Genomic DNA, 18,907 nt, shown 5'->3' on the forward strand with positions numbered 1-18,907 from the left:
GGTGGCTTTCGTTCTGAGTGACGTTCCTGCAACACTCTCCCGCTACTCTTGGTGCGCTCATGCCGCAACACAGGAAGGCTGAAGCAGGTGGCTGTGGGCTCTGTGCACCGCCGAAATAGCTCAGCTGGGAGAGCGTTAGACTGAAGATCTAAAGATCCCGGGTTTCGGTGTTTTGTTTCATCGCGCCCTTTGTTCCTCTCTCCAGCGCCCCCTGCCTAAAGTGACGCGTCCCTTTCTCAGCCCGAAACGCAAGCAGCAACAGTCCCTGCAGGTTTCCGTGGTGTAGCGGCTATCACGTTCGCCTAACACGCGAAAGGTCCCCGGTTCGAGACCGGGTGGAAACAGCCTCGTTTTGCACGCTCCTGTACTTCACAGAGGTATTGAGCGACCGGTCATTTGTTCCCAATGTATTTCCGGTGCCTTCATGCACTCTTGTACCAAACGCACGTTCCTTCTGTATGCGGAGCCGATCATTTGCAATTGGGCTGTGCCGACAGATCAGGACGAGCTCTGTCGGCTCAATAGCAGCGCAGGACCTGCAAGAACAACAGAAAGATTAGCATCCAGCGGGGGCTTCTTAGTGAGCCCAAGATCTCATCAAGAATCGGCTCCAGCAACAGGGCTGGGCGCATTGTTCCATTCTCCGACCACTCTTGGTGTAAACAAGTCCCTCCTGGTCTCTGCTTGAATTGCACTTTCCTACGTTTGCTTTGGTGTAACTGGCTTCCCCTGCATGGGCGAATGTGAAGAAGATCCTTAGTAAGTCATTGAAGAAACCCGAGAAGAGGTCGGAGTGGTCTCTGTCGTTCATCAACGATCCAGTCAGGCAGTACTCCTCTGTAAAGCGCCGTTCGTTCACATCAATTGGCTTTTTTTTGCCTTCATTCGTGCAAGTAGTAAAAGCAGACTCCCCTATTCTGCCGTGACCCGGATTCGAACCGGGGTTGTTGCGGCCACAACGCAAAGTACTGACCACTATACGATCACGGCGAGTTACCGATACACACGTGGCAGGGCGGAAAAGGCTGTGCTCTCTTCGTGTGACATAATTCGGGAAAGTCCTGACGTTGCATTTCAACTGAGCCCCAGTATACATCGACCCTTCGACACTCTGAGTGACAACTCTCTTGCGTGTTTTCTCATATTTATGTAGTTTTCTTGCATGATGCCCGGAACAGCAGGGTTGTGCACTCCCATATGGTCTAGCGGTTAGGATTCCTGGTTTTCACCCAGGCGGCCCGGGTTCGACTCCCGGTATGGGAACGTGTCAATTTTGCCTCCTGCTTTCCAAAAGATCAGCACTGTGTACGAAGGAGCCGCATTAAAACTACTCAACGTGCAAAACGTGCGAGAAGAGGGGGCGCTTGTTTCCAGCCGAAACTTCTCGCGTGTGAGACGAGCTGACCATCGCTGCAGGAGGTGGGAGGGTCACTCTGGTAGACAGGGCTGACCTTCGGCAATAGGATTTATACTCTCCAAGATGATATTTGCACTTTCTGGAGAGGCGATTTTCTCCACTTCAGTAGCCCGATTTCGTCGATTGCGTGGAGAGGGCTGTAGAATGTGGCGCCGTCTTTCCTGCTCCGTCCATGACAGGCGTGCTGGTCTCTGGAGAGAGAGCACGGTCCATCAGCGCACCCCAATAAAGGCACTGGAAGCAGCTGAATCGCATTGGCGAAGCTCAGCACTGGGCCGCTGGGCACATCTGACCACAGTTTCCGTAGTGTAGTGGTTATCACGTTCGCCTCACACGCGAAAGATCCCCGGATCGAAACCGGGTGGAAACAGACCAGACTTCTTCTGTCGCCACGCACAAAAGGGGATTGGGGATTCGCCTAGTGCTGTGATCGAACAGACCCACTCACCTCTTAGTGTGGCGGGATCTGCACAGTGCATGTCGCAGCGCATCCTGCTTTCACTTCAATGCGCGTCCTGATGTACCCCGGTCTCCCGCGTGACAGGTGGGGACAGGTGACAGGTCCTATACTAACGAGGAAGACATCACTCTCTCCGACTCCCGGCATCGTGTCCCGACCCACCGTGCTGGAAGCCGACTCGTGCTGTGATTCCTTTACGGAGCAGAAATGACAACCGAGGAGCCGAGAGATCATTTCAGCATTTCGCGTCTGAACGGAAAACACAAACGACCAACTCGGAATGATTTGCCTTTGACGCTTATCAAAGCGTTCTTTGTGCATCGAACAGACCCACTCACCTCTTAGTGTGGCGGGATCTGCACAGTGCATGTCGCAGCGCTCCCTGCTTTCACTTCAATGTGCTTCCTGATGTCGAGTCGTGTGCCGTGCGGAGACTCTGAAAGCGAGAGCAATGAAAAGGTGCACGACGCTGTGTTAGAAAACAGAGAAGTGAAAGGCAGTCCTTTCTCTAAGGAGGTAAAAGAAAAGCTACTCCCCGTCGGGGAATCGAACCCCGGTCTCCCGCGTGACAGGCGGGGATACTTGCCACTATACTAACGAGGAAGACATCACACGCTCCGACCCCCGGCATCGTGTCCCGACCCAGCGTGCTGGAAGGCGACGCGTGCTGTGATTCCTTTACGGAGCAGAAATGACAACCGAGGAGCCGAGAGATCATTTCAGCATTTCGCGTCTGAACGGAAAACACAAACGACCAACTCGGAATGACTTGCTTTGGACGCTTTTCAAAGCGTTCTTTGTGCACGACAACTGCGCCGCCTAGCAGATACAAATGGAAGAGGGCTAAGCCTCCTCTCTTTTAGCCCAGGTTCGATCTGTCTCCCAGAATCACCAGGGCGCACGCACACACACACACCCGTGCCGTTGAAGTACTCTGCTTCATTTCTAAGGGCAACTCAACATTCACTCCTACCCCGAGTGCAGAAAAGACAGCGTCTGCAGCAACAGCAGCTCAGGTCTCTGCACAGGAGCTAAGCTGCCCCCATCTCCTCTGCTCTGCGGCTCCTACGGAGTGGAGTCCTGCCTGGAGCCGTGTTTGCAGGCGGCGGCTCCCCGCACCCTGTCTGTGCGTCGTGTCCAAGAGCTCCTGGGAGGAAGAGAGAGCCCTCCGACTCGGGGGCTTTTCCACGGTCTGTGTGAGGAGGGGCGGGTGTGTCCAGCAGCTTATCGAGCAGAAGCCTGGGGCGGCGGAGAGCTGTGATCGTGCAGACCTTGAGGTGTCACCTCTTTGTCTGCTTTCCCGCCCTCCCTCCGCCCAAGCTCTGCTCCAAAGTAGCCCGGCAACCCCTCACACCTGCACGTGTCACAACCTAAGGTGTGGTCATGAGACACCCATGGGGTGTTGTTCTGTTCTTGCTAATTGTTTCCTGCCCGTCGCAGGCAGGAGTCCATGCGAGGAAGATGCGCTGGACAGAGCTCAGAGGGCGCACCTGGGTGGCTTTCCTTCTGAGTGACGTTCCTGCAACACTCTCCCGCTACTCTTGGTGCGCTCATGCCGCAACACAGGAAGGCTGGAGCAGGTGGCTGTGGGCTCTGTGCACCGCCGAAATAGCTCAGCTGGGAGAGCGTTAGACTGAAGATCTAAAGATCCCGGGTTTCGGTGTTTTGTTTCATCGCGCCCTTTGTTCCTCTCTCCAGCGCCCCCTGCCTAAAGTGACGCGTCCCTTTCTCAGCCCGAAACGCAAGCGAGACACCAGCAGCAGTCCCTGCAGGTTTCCGTGGTGTAGCGGCTATCACGTTTGCCTAACACGCGAAAGGTCCCCGGTTCGAGACCGGGCGGAAACAGCCTCGTTTTGCACGCTTCTGTACTTCACAGAGGTATTGAGCGACCGGTCATTTGTTCCCAATGTATTTCCGGTACCTTCATGCACTCTTGTACCAAACGCACGTTCCTTCTGTATGCGGAGCCGATCATTTGCAATTGGGCTGTGCCGACAGATCAGGACGAGCTCTGTCGGCTCAAAAGCAGCGCAGGACCTGCAAGAACAACAGAAAGATTAGCATCCAGCGGGGGCTTCTTAGTGAGCCCAAGATCTCATCAAGAATCGGCTCCAGCAACAGGGCTGGGCGCATTGTTCCATTCTCCGACCACTCTCGGTGTAAACAAGTCCCTCCTGGTCTCTGCTTGAATTGCACTTTCCTGCGTTTGCTTTGGTGTAACTGGCTTCCCCTGCATGGGCGAATGTGAAGAAGATCCTTAGTAAGTCATTGAAGAAACCCGAGAAGAGGTCGGAGTGGTCTCTGTCGTTCATCAACGATCCAGTCAGGCAGTACTCCTCTGTAAAGCGCCGTTCGTTCACATCAATTGGCTTTTTTTTGCCTTCATTCGTGCAAGTAGTAAAAGCAGACGCCCCTATTCTGCCGTGACCCGGATTCGAACCGGGGTTGTTGCGGCCACAACGCAAAGTACTGACCACTATACGATCACGGCGAGTTACCGATACACACGTGGCAGGGCGGAAAAGGCTGTGCTCTCTTCGTGTGACATAATTCGGGAAAGTCCTGACGTTGCATTTCAACTGAGCCCCAGTATACATCGACCCTTCGACACTCTGAGTGACAACTCTCTTGCGTGTTTTCTCATATTTATGTAGTTTGCTTGCATGATGCCCGGAACAGCAGGGTTGTGCACTCCCATATGGTCTAGCGGTTAGGATTCCTGGTTTTCACCCAGGCGGCCCGGGTTCGACTCCCGGTATGGGAACGTGTCAATTTTGCCTCCTGCTTTCCAAAAGATCAGCACTGTGTACGAAGGAGCCGCATTAAAACTACTCAACGTGCAAAACGTGCGAGAAGAGGGGGCGCTTGTTTCCAGCCGAAACTTCTCGCGTGTGAGACGAGCTGACCATCGCTGCAGGAGGTGGGAGGGTCACTCTGGTAGACAGGGCTGACCTTCGGCAATAGGATTTATACTCTCCAAGATGATATTTGCACTTTCTGGAGAGGCGATTTTCTCCACTTCAGTAGCCCGATTTCGTCGATTGCGTGGAGAGGGCTGTAGAATGTGGCGCCGTCTTTCCTGCTCCGTCCATGACAGGCGTGCTGGTCTCTGGAGAGAGAGCACGGTCCATCAGCGCACCCCAATAAAGGCACTGGAAGCAGCTGAATCGCATTGGCGAAGCTCAGCGCTGGGCCGCTGGGCACATCTGACCACAGTTTCCGTAGTGTAGTGGTTATCACGTTCGCCTCACACGCGAAAGGTCCCCGGATCGAAACCGGGCGGAAACAGACCAGACTTCTTCTGTCGCCACGCACAAAAGGGGATTGGGGATTCGCCTAGCGCTGTGATCGAACAGACCCACTCACCTCTTAGTGTGGCGGGATCTGCACAGTGCATGTCGCAGCGCATCCTGCTTTCACTTCAATGCGCGTCCTGATGTACCCCGGTCTCCCGCGTGACAGGTCCACGTGACAGGTCCTATACTAACGAGGAAGACATCACTCTCTCCGACCCCCGGCATCGTGTCCCGACCCACCGTGCTGGAAGCCGACTCGTGCTGTGATTCCTTTACGGAGCAGAAATGACAACCGAGGAGCCGAGAGATCATTTCAGCATTTCGCGTCTGAACGGAAAACACAAACGACCAACTCGGAATGATTTGCCTTTGACGCTTATCAAAGCGTTCTTTGTGCATCGAACAGACCCACTCACCTCTTAGTGTGGCGGGATCTGCACAGTGCATGTCGCAGCGCTCCCTGCTTTCACTTCAATGTGCTTCCTGATGTCGAGTCGTGTGCCGTGCGGAGACTCTGAAAGCGAGAGCAATGAAAAGGTGCACGACGCTGTGTTAGAAAACAGAGAAGTGAAAGGCAGTCCTTTCTCTAAGGAGGTAAAAGAAAAGCTACTCCCCGTCGGGGAATCGAACCCCGGTCTCCCGCGTGACAGGCGGGGATACTTGCCACTATACTAACGAGGAAGACATCACACGCTCCGACCCCCGGCATCGTGTCCCGACCCAGCGTGCTGGAAGGCGACGCGTGCTGTGATTCCTTTACGGAGCAGAAATGACAACCGAGGAGCCGAGAGATCATTTCAGCATTTCGCGTCTGAACGGAAAACACAAACGACCAACTCGGAATGACTTGCTTTGGACGCTTTTCAAAGCGTTCTTTGTGCACGACAACTGCGCCGCCTAGCAGATACAAATGGAAGAGGGCTAAGCCTCCTCTCTTTTAGCCCAGGTTCGATCTGTCTCCCAGAATCACCAGGGCGCACGCACACACACACACCCGTGCCGTTGAAGTACTCTGCTTCATTTCTAAGGGCAACTCAACATTCACTCCTACCCCGAGTGCAGAAAAGACAGCGTCTGCAGCAACAGCAGCTCAGGTCTCTGCACAGGAGCTAAGCTGCCCCCATCTCCTCTGCTCTGCGGCTCCTACGGAGTGGAGTCCTGCCTGGAGCCGTGTTTGCAGGCGGCGGCTCCCCGCACCCTGTCTGTGCGTCGTGTCCAAGAGCTCCTGGGAGGAAGAGAGAGCCCTCCGACTCGGGGGCTTTTCCACGGTCTGTGTGAGGAGGGGCGGGTGTGTCCAGCAGCTTATCGAGCAGAAGCCTGGGGCGGCGGAGAGCTGTGATCGTGCAGACCTTGAGGTGTCACCTCTTTGTCTGCTTTCCCGCCCTCCCTCCGCCCAAGCTCTGCTCCAAAGTAGCCCGGCAACCCCTCACACCTGCACGTGTCACAACCTAAGGTGTGGTCATGAGACACCCATGGGGTGTTGTTCTGTTCTTGCTAATTGTTTCCTGCCCGTCGCAGGCAGGAGTCCATGCGAGGAAGATGCGCTGGACAGAGCTCAGAGGGCGCACCTGGGTGGCTTTCCTTCTGAGTGACGTTCCTGCAACACTCTCCCGCTACTCTTGGTGCGCTCATGCCGCAACACAGGAAGGCTGGAGCAGGTGGCTGTGGGCTCTGTGCACCGCCGAAATAGCTCAGCTGGGAGAGCGTTAGACTGAAGATCTAAAGATCCCGGGTTTCGGTGTTTTGTTTCATCGCGCCCTTTGTTCCTCTCTCCAGCGCCCCCTGCCTAAAGTGACGCGTCCCTTTCTCAGCCCGAAACGCAAGCGAGACACCAGCAGCAGTCCCTGCAGGTTTCCGTGGTGTAGCGGCTATCACGTTCGCCTAACACGCGAAAGGTCCCCGGTTCGAGACCGGGCGGAAACAGCCTCGTTTTGCACGCTCCTGTACTTCACAGAGGTATTGAGCGACCGGTCATTTGTTCCCAATGTATTTCAGTGCCTTCATGCACTCTTGTACCAAACGCACGTTCCTTCTGTATGCGGAGCCGATCATTTGCAATTGGGCTGTGCCGACAGATCAGGACGAGCTCTGTCGGCTCAAAAGCAGCGCAGGACCTGCAAGAACAACAGAAAGATTAGCATCCAGCGGGGGCTTCTTAGTGAGCCCAAGATCTCATCAAGAATCGGCTCCAGCAACAGGGCTAGGCGCATTGTTCCATTCTCCGACCACTCTCGGTGTAAACAAGTCCCTCCTGGACTCTGCTTGAATTGCACTTTCCTGCGTTTGCTTTGGTGTAACTGGCTTCCCCTGCATGGGCGAATGTGAAGAAGATCCTTAGTAAGTCATTGAAGAAACCCGAGAAGAGGTCGGAGTGGTCTCTGTCGTTCATCAACGATCCAGTCAGGCAGTACTCCTCTGTAAAGTGCCGTTCGTTCACATCAATTGGCTTTTTTTTGCCTTCATTCGTGCAAGTAGTAAAAGCAGACGCCCCTATTCTGCCGTGACCCGGATTCGAACCGGGGTTGTTGCGGCCACAACGCAAAGTACTGACCACTATACGATCACGGCGAGTTACCGATACACACGTGGCAGGGCGGAAAAGGCTGTGCTCTCTTCGTGTGACATAATTCGGGAAAGTCCTGACGTTGCATTTCAACTGAGCCCCAGTATACATCGACCCTTCGACACTCTGAGTGACAACTCTCTTGCGTGTTTTCTCATATTTATGTAGTTTGCTTGCATGATGCCCGGAACAGCAGGGTTGTGCACTCCCATATGGTCTAGCGGTTAGGATTCCTGGTTTTCACCCAGGCGGCCCGGGTTTGACTCCCGGTATGGGAATGTGTCAATTTTGCCTCCTGCTTTCCAAAAGATCAGCACTGTGTACGAAGGAGCCGCATTAAAACTACTCAACGTGCAAAACGTGCGAGAAGAGGGGGCGCTTGTTTCCAGCCGAAACTTCTCGCGTGTGAGACGAGCTGACCATCGCTGCAGGAGGTGGGAGGGTCACTCTGGTAGACAGGGCTGACCTTCGGCAATAGGATTTATACTCTCCAAGATGATATTTGCACTTTCTGGAGAGGCGATTTTCTCCACTTCAGTAGCCCGATTTCGTCGATTGCGTGGAGAGGGCTGTAGAATGTGGCGCCGTCTTTCCTGCTCCGTCCATGACAGGCGTGCTGGTCTCTGGAGAGAGAGCACGGTCCATCAGCGCACCCCAATAAAGGCACTGGAAGCAGCTGAATCGCATTGGCGAAGCTCAGCGCTGGGCCGCTGGGCACATCTGACCACAGTTTCCGTAGTGTAGTGGTTATCACGTTCGCCTCACACGCGAAAGGTCCCCGGATCGAAACCGGGCGGAAACAGACCAGACTTCTTCTGTCGCCACGCACAAAAGGGGATTGGGGATTCGCCTAGCGCTGTGATCGAACAGACCCACTCACCTCTTAGTGTGGCGGGATCTGCACAGTGCATGTCGCAGCGCATCCTGCTTTCTCTTCAATGCGCGTCCTGATGTACCCCGGTCTCCCGCGTGACAGGTGGGGACAGGTGACAGGTCCACGTGACAGGTCCTATACTAACGAGGAAGACATCACTCTCTCCGACCCCCGGCATCGTGTCCCGACCCACCGTGCTGGAAGCCGACTCGTGCTGTGATTCCTTTACGGAGCAGAAATGACAACCGAGGAGCCGAGAGATCATTTCAGCATTTCGCGTCTGAACGGAAAACACAAACGACCAACTCGGAATGATTTGCCTTTGACGCTTATCAAAGCGTTCTTTGTGCATCGAACAGACCCACTCACCTCTTAGTGTGGCGGGATCTGCACAGTGCATGTCGCAGCGCTCCCTGCTTTCAATTCAATGTGCTTCCTGATGTCGAGTCTTGTGCCGTGCGGAGGCTCTGAAAGCGAGAGCAATGAAAAGGTGCACGACGCTGTGTTAGAAAACAGAGAAGTGAAAGGCAGTCCTTTCTCTAAGGAGGTAAAAGAAAAGCTACTCCCCGTCGGGGAATCGAACCCCGGTCTCCCGCGTGACAGGCGGGGATACTTGCCACTATACTAACGAGGAAGACATCACACGCTCCGACCCCCGGCATCGTGTCCCGACCCAGCGTGCTGGAAGGCGACGCGTGCTGTGATTCCTTTACGGAGCAGAAATGACAACCGAGGAGCCGAGAGATCATTTCAGCATTTCGCGTCTGAACGGAAAACACAAACGACCAACTCGGAATGACTTGCTTTGGACTCTTTTCAAAGCGTTCTTTGTGCACGATAAACTGCGCCGCCTAGCAAATACAAATGGGTTGTTCAACTTTGAAGTAGCAAATGGAAGAGGGCTAAGCCTCCTCTCTTTTAGCCCAGGTTCGATCTGTCTCCCAGAATCACCAGGGCGCACGCACACACACACACCCGTGCCGTTGAAGTACTCTGCTTCATTTCTAAGGGCAACTCAACATTCACTCCTACCCCGAGTGCAGAAAAGACAGCGTCTGCAGCAACAGCAGCTCAGGTCTCTGCACAGGAGCTAAGCTGCCCCCATCTCCTCTGCTCTGCGGCTCCTACGGAGTGGAGTCCTGCCTGGAGCCGTGTTTGCAGGCGGCGGCTCCCCGCACCCTGTCTGTGCGTCGTGTCCAAGAGCTCCTGGGAGGAAGAGAGAGCCCTCCGACTCGGGGGCTTTTCCACGGTCTGTGTGAGGAGGGGCGGGTGTGTCCAGCAGCTTATCGAGCGGAAGCCTGGGGCGGCGGAGAGCTGTGATCGTGCAGACCTTGAGGTGTCACCTCTTTGTCTGCTTTCCCGCCCTCCCTCCGCCCAAGCTCTGCTCCAAAGTAGCCCGGCAACCCCTCACACCTGCACGTGTCACAACCTAAGGTGTGGTCATGAGACACCCATGGGGTGTTGTTCTGTTCTTGCTAATTGTTTCCTGCCCGTCGCAGGCAGGAGTCCATGCGAGGAAGATGCGCTGGACAGAGCTCAGAGGGCGCACCTGGGTGGCTTTCCTTCTGAGTGACGTTCCTGCAACACTCTCCCGCTACTCTTGGTGCGCTCATGCCGCAACACAGGAAGGCTGGAGCAGGTGGCTGTGGGCTCTGTGCACCGCCGAAATAGCTCAGCTGGGAGAGCGTTAGACTGAAGATCTAAAGATCCCGGGTTTCGGTGTTTTGTTTCATCGCGCCCTTTGTTCCTCTCTCCAGCGCCCCCTGCCTAAAGTGACGCGTCCCTTTCTCAGCCCGAAACGCAAGCGAGACACCAGCAGCAGTCCCTGCAGGTTTCCGTGGTGTAGCGGCTATCACGTTCGCCTAACACGCGAAAGGTCCCCGGTTCGAGACCGGGCGGAAACAGCCTCGTTTTGCACGCTCCTGTACTTCACAGAGGTATTGAGCGACCGGTCATTTGTTCCCAATGTATTTCCGGTGCCTTCATGCACTCTTGTACCAAACGCACGTTCCTTCTGTATGCGGAGCCGATCATTTGCAATTGGGCTGTGCCGACAGATCAGGACGAGCTCTGTCGGCTCAAAAGCAGCGCAGGACCTGCAAGAACAACAGAAAGATTAGCATCCAGCGGGGGCTTCTTAGTGAGCCCAAGATCTCATCAAGAATCGGCTCCAGCAACAGGGCTGGGCGCATTGTTCCATTCTCCGACCACTCTCGGTGTAAACAAGTCCCTCCTGGACTCTGCTTGAATTGCACTTTCCTGCGTTTGCTTTGGTGTAACTGGCTTCCCCTGCATGGGCGAATGTGAAGAAGATCCTTAGTAAGTCATTGAAGAAACCCGAGAAGAGGTCGGAGTGGTCTCTGTCGTTCATCAACGATCCAGTCAGGCAGTACTCCTCTGTAAAGCGCCGTTCGTTCACATCAATTGGCTTTTTTTTGCCTTCATTCGTGCAAGTAGTAAAAGCAGACGCCCCTATTCTGCCGTGACCCGGATTCGAACCGGGGTTGTTGCGGCCACAACGCAAAGTACTGACCACTATACGATCACGGCGAGTTACCGATACACACGTGGCAGGGCGGAAAAGGCTGTGCTCTCTTCGTGTGACATAATTCGGGTAAGTCCTGACGTTGCATTTCAACTGAGCCCCAGTATACATCGACCCTTCGACACTCTGAGTGACAACTCTCTTGCGTGTTTTCTCATATTTATGTAGTTTGCTTGCATGATGCCCGGAACAGCAGGGTTGTGCACTCCCATATGGTCTAGCGGTTAGGATTCCTGGTTTTCACCCAGGCGGCCCGGGTTCGACTCCCGGTATGGGAACGTGTCAATTTTGCCTCCTGCTTTCCAAAAGATCAGCACTGTGTACGAAGGAGCCGCATTAAAACTACTCAACGTGCAAAACGTGCGAGAAGAGGGGGCGCTTGTTTCCAGCCGAAACTTCTCGCGTGTGAGACGAGCTGACCATCGCTGCAGGAGGTGGGAGGGTCACTCTGGTAGACAGGGCTGACCTTCGGCAATAGGATTTATACTCTCCAAGATGATATTTGCACTTTCTGGAGAGGCGATTTTCTCCACTTCAGTAGCCCGATTTCGTCGATTGCGTGGAGAGGGCTGTAGAATGTGGTGCCGTCTTTCCTGCTCCGTCCATGACAGGCGTGCTGGTCTCTGGAGAGAGAGCACGGTCCATCAGCGCACCCCAATAAAGGCACTGGAAGCAGCTGAATCGCATTGGCGAAGCTCAGCGCTGGGCCGCTGGGCACATCTGACCACAGTTTCCGTAGTGTAGTGGTTATCACGTTCGCCTCACACGCGAAAGGTCCCCGGATCGAAACCGGGCGGAAACAGACCAGACTTCTTCTGTCGCCACGCACAAAAGGGGATTGGGGATTCGCCTAGCGCTGTGATCGAACAGACCCACTCACCTCTTAGTGTGGCGGGATCTGCACAGTGCATGTCGCAGCGCATCCTGCTTTCACTTCAATGCGCGTCCTGATGTACCCCGGTCTCCCGCGTGACAGGTGGGGACAGGTGACAGGTCCATGTGACAGGTCCTATACTAACGAGGAAGACATCACTCTCTCCGTCCCCCGGCATCGTGTCCCGACCCACCGTGCTGGAAGCCGACTCGTGCTGTGATTCCTTTACGGAGCAGAAATGACAACCGAGGAGCCGAGAGATCATTTCAGCATTTCGCGTCTGAACGGAAAACACAAACGACCAACTCGGAATGATTTGCCTTTGACGCTTATCAAAGCGTTCTTTGTGCATCGAACAGACCCACTCACCTCTTAGTGTGGCGGGATCTGCACAGTGCATGTCGCAGCGCTCCCTGCTTTCACTTCAATGTGCTTCCTGATGTCGAGTCTTGTGCCGTGCGGAGGCTCTGAAAGCGAGAGCAATGAAAAGGTGCACGACGCTGTGTTAGAAAACAGAGAAGTGAAAGGCAGTCCTTTCTCTAAGGAGGTAAAAGAAAAGCTACTCCCCGTCGGGGAATCGAACCCCGGTCTCCCGCGTGACAGGCGGGGATACTTGCCACTATACTAACGAGGAAGACATCACACGCTCCGACCCCCGGCATCGTGTCCCGACCCAGCGTGCTGGAAGGCGACGCGTGCTGTGATTCCTTTACGGAGCAGAAATGACAACCGAGGAGCCGAGAGATCATTTCAGCATTTCGCGTCTGAACGGAAAACACAAACGACCAACTCGGAATGACTTGCTTTGGACGCTTTTCAAAGCGTTCTTTGTGCACGATAAACTGCGCCGCCTAGCAAATACAAATGGGTTGTACAACTTTGAAGTAGCAAATGGAAGAGGGCTAAGCCTCCTCTCTTTTAGCCCAGGTTCGATCTGTCTCCCAGAATCACCAGGGCGCACGCACACACACACACCCGTGCCGTTGAAGTACTCTGCTTCATTTCTAAGGGCAACTCAACATTCACTCCTACCCCGAGTGCAGAAAAGACAGCGTCTGCAGCAACAGCAGCTCAGGTCTCTGCACAGGAGCTAAGCTGCCCCCATCTCCTCTGCTCTGCGGCTCCTACGGAGTGGAGTCCTGCCTGGAGCCGTGTTTGCAGGCGGCGGCTCCCCGCACCCTGTCTGTGCGTCGTGTCCAAGAGCTCCTGGGAGGAAGAGAGAGCCCTCCGACTCGGGGGCTTTTCCACGGTCTGTGTGAGGAGGGGCGAGTGTGTCCAGCAGCTTATCGAGCGGAAGCCTGGGGCGGCGGAGAGCTGTGATCGTGCAGACCTTGAGGTGTCACCTCTTTGTCTGCTTTCCCGCCCTCCCTCCGCCCAAGCTCTGCTCCAAAGTAGCCCGGCAACCCCTCACACCTGCACGTGTCACAACCTAAGGTGTGGTCATGAGACACCCATGGGGTGTTGTTCTGTTCTTGCTAATTGTTTCCTGCCCGTCGCAGGCAGGAGTCCATGCGAGGAAGATGCGCTGGACAGAGCTCAGAGGGCGCACCTGGGTGGCTTTCCTTCTGAGTGACGTTCCTGCAACACTCTCCCGCTACTCTTGGTGCGCTCATGCCGCAACACAGGAAGGCTGGAGCAGGTGGCTGTGGGCTCTGTGCACCGCCGAAATAGCTCAGCTGGGAGAGCGTTAGACTGAAGATCTAAAGATCCCGGGTTTCGGTGTTTTGTTTCATCGCGCCCTTTGTTCCTCTCTCCAGCGCCCCCTGCCTAAAGTGACGCGTCCCTTTCTCAGCCCGAAACGCAAGCGAGACACCAGCAGCAGTCCCTGCAGGTTTCCGTGGTGTAGCGGCTATCACGTTCGCCTAACACGCGAAAGGTCCCCGGTTCGAGACCGGGCGGAAACAGCCTCGTTTTACACGCTCCTGTACTTCACAGAGGTATTGAGCGACCGGTCATTTGTTCCCAATGTATTTCAGGTGCCTTCATGCACTCTTGTACCAAACGCACGTTCCTTCTGTATGCGGAGCCGATCATTTGCAATTGGGCTGTGCCGACAGATCAGGACGAGCTCTGTCGGCTCAAAAGCAGCGCAGGACCTGCAAGAACAACAGAAAGATTAGCATCCAGCGGGGGCTTCTTAGTGAGCCCAAGATCTCATCAAGAATCGGCTCCAGCAACAGGGCTAGGCGCATTGTTCCATTCTCCGACCACTCTCGGTGTAAACAAGTCCCTCCTGGACTCTGCTTGAATTGCACTTTCCTGCGTTTGCTTTGGTGTAACTGGCTTCCCCTGCATGGGCGAATGTGAAGAAGATCCTTAGTAAGTCATTGAAGAAACCCGAGAAGAGGTCGGAGTGGTCTCTGTCGTTCATCAACGATCCAGTCAGGCAGTACTCCTCTGTAAAGCGCCGTTCGTTCACATCAATTGGCTTTTTTTTGCCTTCATTCGTGCAAGTAGTAAAAGCAGACACCCCTATTCTGCCGTGACCCGGATTCGAACCGGGGTTGTTGCGGCCACAACGCAAAGTACTGACCACTATACGATCACGGCGAGTTACCGATACACACGTGGCAGGGCGGAAAAGGCTGTGCTCTCTTCGTGTGACATAATTCGGGAAAGTCCTGACGTTGCATTTCAACTGAGCCCCAGTATACATCGACCCTTCGACACTCTGAGTGACAACTCTCTTGCGTGTTTTCTCATATTTATGTAGTTTGCTTGCATGATGCCCGGAACAGCAGGGTTGTGCACTCCCATATGGTCTAGCGGTTAGGATTCCTGGTTTTCACCCAGGCGGCCCGGGTTCGACTCCCGGTATGGGAATGTGTCAATTTTGCCTCCTGCTTTCCAAAAGATCAGCACTGTGTACGAAGGAGCCGCATTAAAACTACTCAACGTGCAAAACGTGCGAGAAGAGGGGGCGCTTGTTTCCAGCCGAAACTTCTCGCGTGTGAGACGAGCTGACCATCGCTGCAGGAGGTGGGAGGGTCACTCTGGTAGACAGGGCTGACCTTCGGCAATAGGATTTATACTCTCCAAGATGATATTTGCACTTTCTGGAGAGGCGATTTTCTCCACTTCAGTAGCCCGATTTCGTCGATTGCGTGGAGAGGGCTGTAGAATGTGGTGCCGTCTTTCCTGCTCCGTCCATGACAGGCGTGCTGGTCTCTGGAGAGAGAGCACGGTCCATCAGCGCACCCCAATAAAGGCACTGGAAGCAGCTGAATCGCATTGGCGAAGCTCAGCGCTGGGCCGCTGGGCACATCTGACCACAGTTTCCGTAGTGTAGTGGTTATCACGTTCGCCTCACACGCGAAAGGTCCCCGGATCGAAACCGGGCGGAAACAGACCAGACTTCTTCTGTCGCCACGCACAAAAGGGGATTGGGGATTCGCCTAGCGCTGTGATCGAACAGACCCACTCACCTCTTAGTGTGGCGGGATCTGCACAGTGCATGTCGCAGCGCATCCTGCTTTCACTTCAATGCGCGTCCTGATGTACCCCGGTCTCCCGCGTGACAGGTGGGGACAGGTGACAGGTCCACGTGACAGGTCCTATACTAACGAGGAAGACATCACTCTCTCCGACCCCCGGCATCGTGTCCCGACCCACCGTGCTGGAAGCCGACTCGTGCTGTGATTCCTTTACGGAGCAGAAATGACAACCGAGGAGCCGAGAGATCATTTCAGCATTTCGCGTCTGAACGGAAAACACAAACGACCAACTCGGAATGATTTGCCTTTGACGCTTATCAAAGCGTTCTTTGTGCATCGAACAGACCCACTCACCTCTTAGTGTGGCGGGATCTGCACAGTGCATGTCGCAGCGCTCCCTGCTTTCACTTCAATGTGCTTCCTGATGTCGAGTCTTGTGCCGTGCGGAGGCTCTGAAAGCGAGAGCAATGAAAAGGTGCACGACGCTGTGTTAGAAAACAGAGAAGTGAAAGGCAGTCCTTTCTCTAAGGAGGTAAAAGAAAAGCTACTCCCCGTCGGGGAATCGAACCCCGGTCTCCCGCGTGACAGGCGGGGATACTTGCCACTATACTAACGAGGAAGACATCACACGCTCCGACCCCCGGCATCGTGTCCCGACCCAGCGTGCTGGAAGGCGACGCGTGCTGTGATTCCTTTACGGAGCAGAAATGACAACCGAGGAGCCGAGAGATCATTTCAGCATTTCGCGTCTGAACGGAAAACACAAACGACCAACTCGGAATGACTTGCCTTTGACGCTTATATACCTCTTAGTGTGGCGGGATCTGCACAGTGCATGTCGCAGCGCTCCCTGCTTTCACTTCAATGTGTTTCCTGATGTCGAGTCGTGTGCCGTGCGGAGGCTCTGAAAGCGAGAGCAATGAAAAGGTGCACGACACTGTGAAATAAACATTAATAAACGCATATATAACGTCGAAAACACATCTAACACTAGGAGTATACAGCACTCTGCACAGTGTACGAAGTAAATTATTTTCGCATAATAATAATTTACTTCGTACACTGTGCAGAGTGCCGTATACTCCTAGTGTTAGATGTGTTTTCGACGTTATATATGCGTTTATTAATGTCGTCGATTTTACGGTTGCAATTCGACGTTGATTATACGTCGAGGCGACGTATATATACGTATAGCCGTATTTTCGCCGTGAATATACGTATATTCGACGAATCAATGCCCACAGCTTGGCATACAAGGGTTTTGCGGAGGGGTCTTGCCACCTGCCTGAAAAAAAACAGTAAAATGTTTGAGTGCCTATAGAGTTTCTATTTTTATTTTCTTGAGAAAAGTTGATACCATTTCCTGGAAACCCCGTCCCCCATCAGTGCGCGGTGCCCGGGGAAAAATCTGTAGGGGGGCGTCTGAAATTCTGAGCGGGGGTGATATTTCGGTTGAAACGGAGCTGTACGGTGCAGCTACCCAAATGAAATCTCGCAGCTATGCCATTAATTAGTGCTTTATGATAGAAGATATCGACTAGCAATCTGGTATTTGCGATGAAGTTCAGTTTCACATTTTTCGTCACTCTCACTGGAGAGTATTGCCTGGAGCGAAAAGTACCATAAGCGTTCATTTTTGCAGCTACATGGACGTTCTGAATCGTTAAGAAAAAATGTTGTAAAACCAACAGAAAGCACAGACTGCTATAACTAGTCCTAGTTATATAACGATTTTAAGTATAATGATAAACTACTGCAAGGAATCGGTCCACCTGAGCAAACAGGATCGTAATGTTGACACTCAATAACGACACTGATATGTGCAGTTCCTGGACGGATAGCCCTCCTGCCCATCAAACAGACTGAGTGACTGTTCCTGTCATTTAGTGTTGTCTGACCATTGACAAAGTACAACTATTTTTTTAGGGCGCAAATTAAGTTAGGTAAATCTTTTTGCCCAAAACTGAAGGGGCAACATTCCCCCCTCCCCCCGTGATGCCAGGCCTGTCCCCATCCTATTCCATAATGTCATTATATATAATACCATACAACAGTGACCGATCCTTACTAACTACATGCGTTAAAATTGCACATCAGCTCATAGCAGGGGGCACATAGCCGCGATGTATTATCAATGTTATATTTCAACCATAATATCGACAACATTAATAAACGCATACGTTGAGAAAATATCGAACCCAACATATTTTCCGGTTATATACCACAATGCATTGCTAGTATTCGTTGGTCACAATTTTGGACACGTTTTTCAAACGTAGAAGTATATCCGCAAATATCTCAGCAATCCTCTTTTGACGAGTAAGTATGAACAATAATAATACTATCTGAATACATACAGATCTTTCTTAATATTATTTTGATTAAAATAGTACGTGAATAAGCAAAAAATGGCACATAAAATAGTGTGAATGGGGAAGATGACACAAAATCGTTTTGCCGTTTCTCTATTCTTATTCTATGTTGTACTTTCAAACTTTGGGTACTCTTTAATTAGGACAGACTTTATTGCTCAACTGCTATGATGCAAGCCAAATTTTATACATTTATTTCAGTTTTGAGCTTAGTAAACCGTTCACTTTTTAGATTATACTAAAGAAGATATTAATCATCATTTATTTGGGAAGTAATATTATATAATTTTCTCCTAGCTGCGGTGCTGAAGTCCCACCCTACATCAACAGAAAAAGAAATAAAGGAGCATGCAATGTGTTACTTGAAGAATGCATATGAAAGACAGGGGGCCAGGAGATCTGGACACTGAAAATAATAGGTTTTTGGTTCTAACTGTTAGGACAATTAGACAGGGTTTGCAAATAGTGGAAAAAAATCATCTTAACTTCCATTGTAATATTTTTTTTCTTGGAAATATAGAAGTTGTACATTTTAAAATGTATATTTGAATCAAAATGTGGTTTTGAGTTAGTGTGTTAATGTAATTAGTTTTGTGTTTGTCATTACTATACTGTATATTGCCATGTTACCAGAATTTGTAGCTGAAGTTTAAGACTAGTTGTGTTTTTTTTATGATTATTGCCCATATGTTGATTGTTGATTGATTGTATACAATGTAAAATTTGAAATACATATGTTTCAGGTGTGAATGTGTATTTTCAGAATACATTTCTAAATCTAATCATTGGCTTGGTTTACTTGTTTCTACACCTATAAAATCTATCTTTGATGTATAATAGACCTCTACCCATATACGTATAATAGACCTCTAAAGTTATACGTATAATAGACCTCTAACCATATACGTATAATAGACCTCTAAAGTTATACGTATAATAGACCTCTAACCATATACGTATAATAGTCCTCTAAAGTTATCCGTATAATAGACCTCTAAAGTTATCCGGAACTCCAACCATATATGTATAATAGTCCTCTAAATTTATCCGTATAATAGAACTCCAACCATTT

At 52.2% G+C, this 18,907-nt stretch overlaps 23 non-coding genes across 23 annotated transcripts; 13 read left to right on the forward strand and 10 right to left on the reverse strand.

The window, feature by feature from the left end:
* The first annotated feature begins 271 nt into the window (after nt 1-271).
* Nucleotides 272-344, forward strand: trnav-aac (transfer RNA valine (anticodon AAC)). The gene has a single exon. It is a non-coding gene; the product is annotated as a tRNA-Val (tRNA).
* A 574-nt stretch (nt 345-918) lies between these two features.
* trnah-gug (transfer RNA histidin (anticodon GUG)) lies at nt 919-990 on the reverse strand. The gene has a single exon. It is a non-coding gene; the product is annotated as a tRNA-His (tRNA).
* Nucleotides 991-1,191: 201 nt separating this feature from the next.
* trnae-uuc (transfer RNA glutamic acid (anticodon UUC)) lies at nt 1,192-1,263 on the forward strand. The gene has a single exon. It is a non-coding gene; the product is annotated as a tRNA-Glu (tRNA).
* A 1,145-nt stretch (nt 1,264-2,408) lies between these two features.
* Nucleotides 2,409-2,480, reverse strand: trnad-guc (transfer RNA aspartic acid (anticodon GUC)). Its single transcript has one exon. It is a non-coding gene; the product is annotated as a tRNA-Asp (tRNA).
* A 1,816-nt stretch (nt 2,481-4,296) lies between these two features.
* trnah-gug (transfer RNA histidin (anticodon GUG)) lies at nt 4,297-4,368 on the reverse strand. The gene has a single exon. It is a non-coding gene; the product is annotated as a tRNA-His (tRNA).
* Nucleotides 4,369-4,569: 201 nt separating this feature from the next.
* On the forward strand, nt 4,570-4,641 carry trnae-uuc (transfer RNA glutamic acid (anticodon UUC)). The gene has a single exon. It is a non-coding gene; the product is annotated as a tRNA-Glu (tRNA).
* A 451-nt stretch (nt 4,642-5,092) lies between these two features.
* On the forward strand, nt 5,093-5,165 carry trnav-cac (transfer RNA valine (anticodon CAC)). The gene has a single exon. It is a non-coding gene; the product is annotated as a tRNA-Val (tRNA).
* Nucleotides 5,166-5,782: 617 nt separating this feature from the next.
* Nucleotides 5,783-5,854, reverse strand: trnad-guc (transfer RNA aspartic acid (anticodon GUC)). Its single transcript has one exon. It is a non-coding gene; the product is annotated as a tRNA-Asp (tRNA).
* A 1,169-nt stretch (nt 5,855-7,023) lies between these two features.
* trnav-aac (transfer RNA valine (anticodon AAC)) lies at nt 7,024-7,096 on the forward strand. The gene has a single exon. It is a non-coding gene; the product is annotated as a tRNA-Val (tRNA).
* A 573-nt stretch (nt 7,097-7,669) lies between these two features.
* On the reverse strand, nt 7,670-7,741 carry trnah-gug (transfer RNA histidin (anticodon GUG)). The gene has a single exon. It is a non-coding gene; the product is annotated as a tRNA-His (tRNA).
* A 201-nt stretch (nt 7,742-7,942) lies between these two features.
* trnae-uuc (transfer RNA glutamic acid (anticodon UUC)) lies at nt 7,943-8,014 on the forward strand. Its single transcript has one exon. It is a non-coding gene; the product is annotated as a tRNA-Glu (tRNA).
* A 451-nt stretch (nt 8,015-8,465) lies between these two features.
* Nucleotides 8,466-8,538, forward strand: trnav-cac (transfer RNA valine (anticodon CAC)). Its single transcript has one exon. It is a non-coding gene; the product is annotated as a tRNA-Val (tRNA).
* Nucleotides 8,539-9,172: 634 nt separating this feature from the next.
* trnad-guc (transfer RNA aspartic acid (anticodon GUC)) lies at nt 9,173-9,244 on the reverse strand. Its single transcript has one exon. It is a non-coding gene; the product is annotated as a tRNA-Asp (tRNA).
* Nucleotides 9,245-10,441: 1,197 nt separating this feature from the next.
* trnav-aac (transfer RNA valine (anticodon AAC)) lies at nt 10,442-10,514 on the forward strand. Its single transcript has one exon. It is a non-coding gene; the product is annotated as a tRNA-Val (tRNA).
* A 574-nt stretch (nt 10,515-11,088) lies between these two features.
* On the reverse strand, nt 11,089-11,160 carry trnah-gug (transfer RNA histidin (anticodon GUG)). The gene has a single exon. It is a non-coding gene; the product is annotated as a tRNA-His (tRNA).
* A 201-nt stretch (nt 11,161-11,361) lies between these two features.
* Nucleotides 11,362-11,433, forward strand: trnae-uuc (transfer RNA glutamic acid (anticodon UUC)). Its single transcript has one exon. It is a non-coding gene; the product is annotated as a tRNA-Glu (tRNA).
* Nucleotides 11,434-11,884: 451 nt separating this feature from the next.
* Nucleotides 11,885-11,957, forward strand: trnav-cac (transfer RNA valine (anticodon CAC)). Its single transcript has one exon. It is a non-coding gene; the product is annotated as a tRNA-Val (tRNA).
* A 634-nt stretch (nt 11,958-12,591) lies between these two features.
* On the reverse strand, nt 12,592-12,663 carry trnad-guc (transfer RNA aspartic acid (anticodon GUC)). Its single transcript has one exon. It is a non-coding gene; the product is annotated as a tRNA-Asp (tRNA).
* Nucleotides 12,664-13,860: 1,197 nt separating this feature from the next.
* trnav-aac (transfer RNA valine (anticodon AAC)) lies at nt 13,861-13,933 on the forward strand. The gene has a single exon. It is a non-coding gene; the product is annotated as a tRNA-Val (tRNA).
* A 574-nt stretch (nt 13,934-14,507) lies between these two features.
* trnah-gug (transfer RNA histidin (anticodon GUG)) lies at nt 14,508-14,579 on the reverse strand. The gene has a single exon. It is a non-coding gene; the product is annotated as a tRNA-His (tRNA).
* Nucleotides 14,580-14,780: 201 nt separating this feature from the next.
* On the forward strand, nt 14,781-14,852 carry trnae-uuc (transfer RNA glutamic acid (anticodon UUC)). The gene has a single exon. It is a non-coding gene; the product is annotated as a tRNA-Glu (tRNA).
* Nucleotides 14,853-15,303: 451 nt separating this feature from the next.
* On the forward strand, nt 15,304-15,376 carry trnav-cac (transfer RNA valine (anticodon CAC)). Its single transcript has one exon. It is a non-coding gene; the product is annotated as a tRNA-Val (tRNA).
* A 634-nt stretch (nt 15,377-16,010) lies between these two features.
* Nucleotides 16,011-16,082, reverse strand: trnad-guc (transfer RNA aspartic acid (anticodon GUC)). The gene has a single exon. It is a non-coding gene; the product is annotated as a tRNA-Asp (tRNA).
* Nucleotides 16,083-18,907: the final 2,825 nt, after the last annotated feature.

Source organism: Lepisosteus platostomus, unplaced genomic scaffold (assembly GCF_059453375.1).
Source record: "Lepisosteus platostomus isolate fLepPlt1 unplaced genomic scaffold, fLepPlt1.hap1 Scaffold_46_H1, whole genome shotgun sequence".
NCBI classification, from domain to species: Eukaryota; Metazoa; Chordata; class Actinopteri; order Semionotiformes; family Lepisosteidae; genus Lepisosteus; species Lepisosteus platostomus.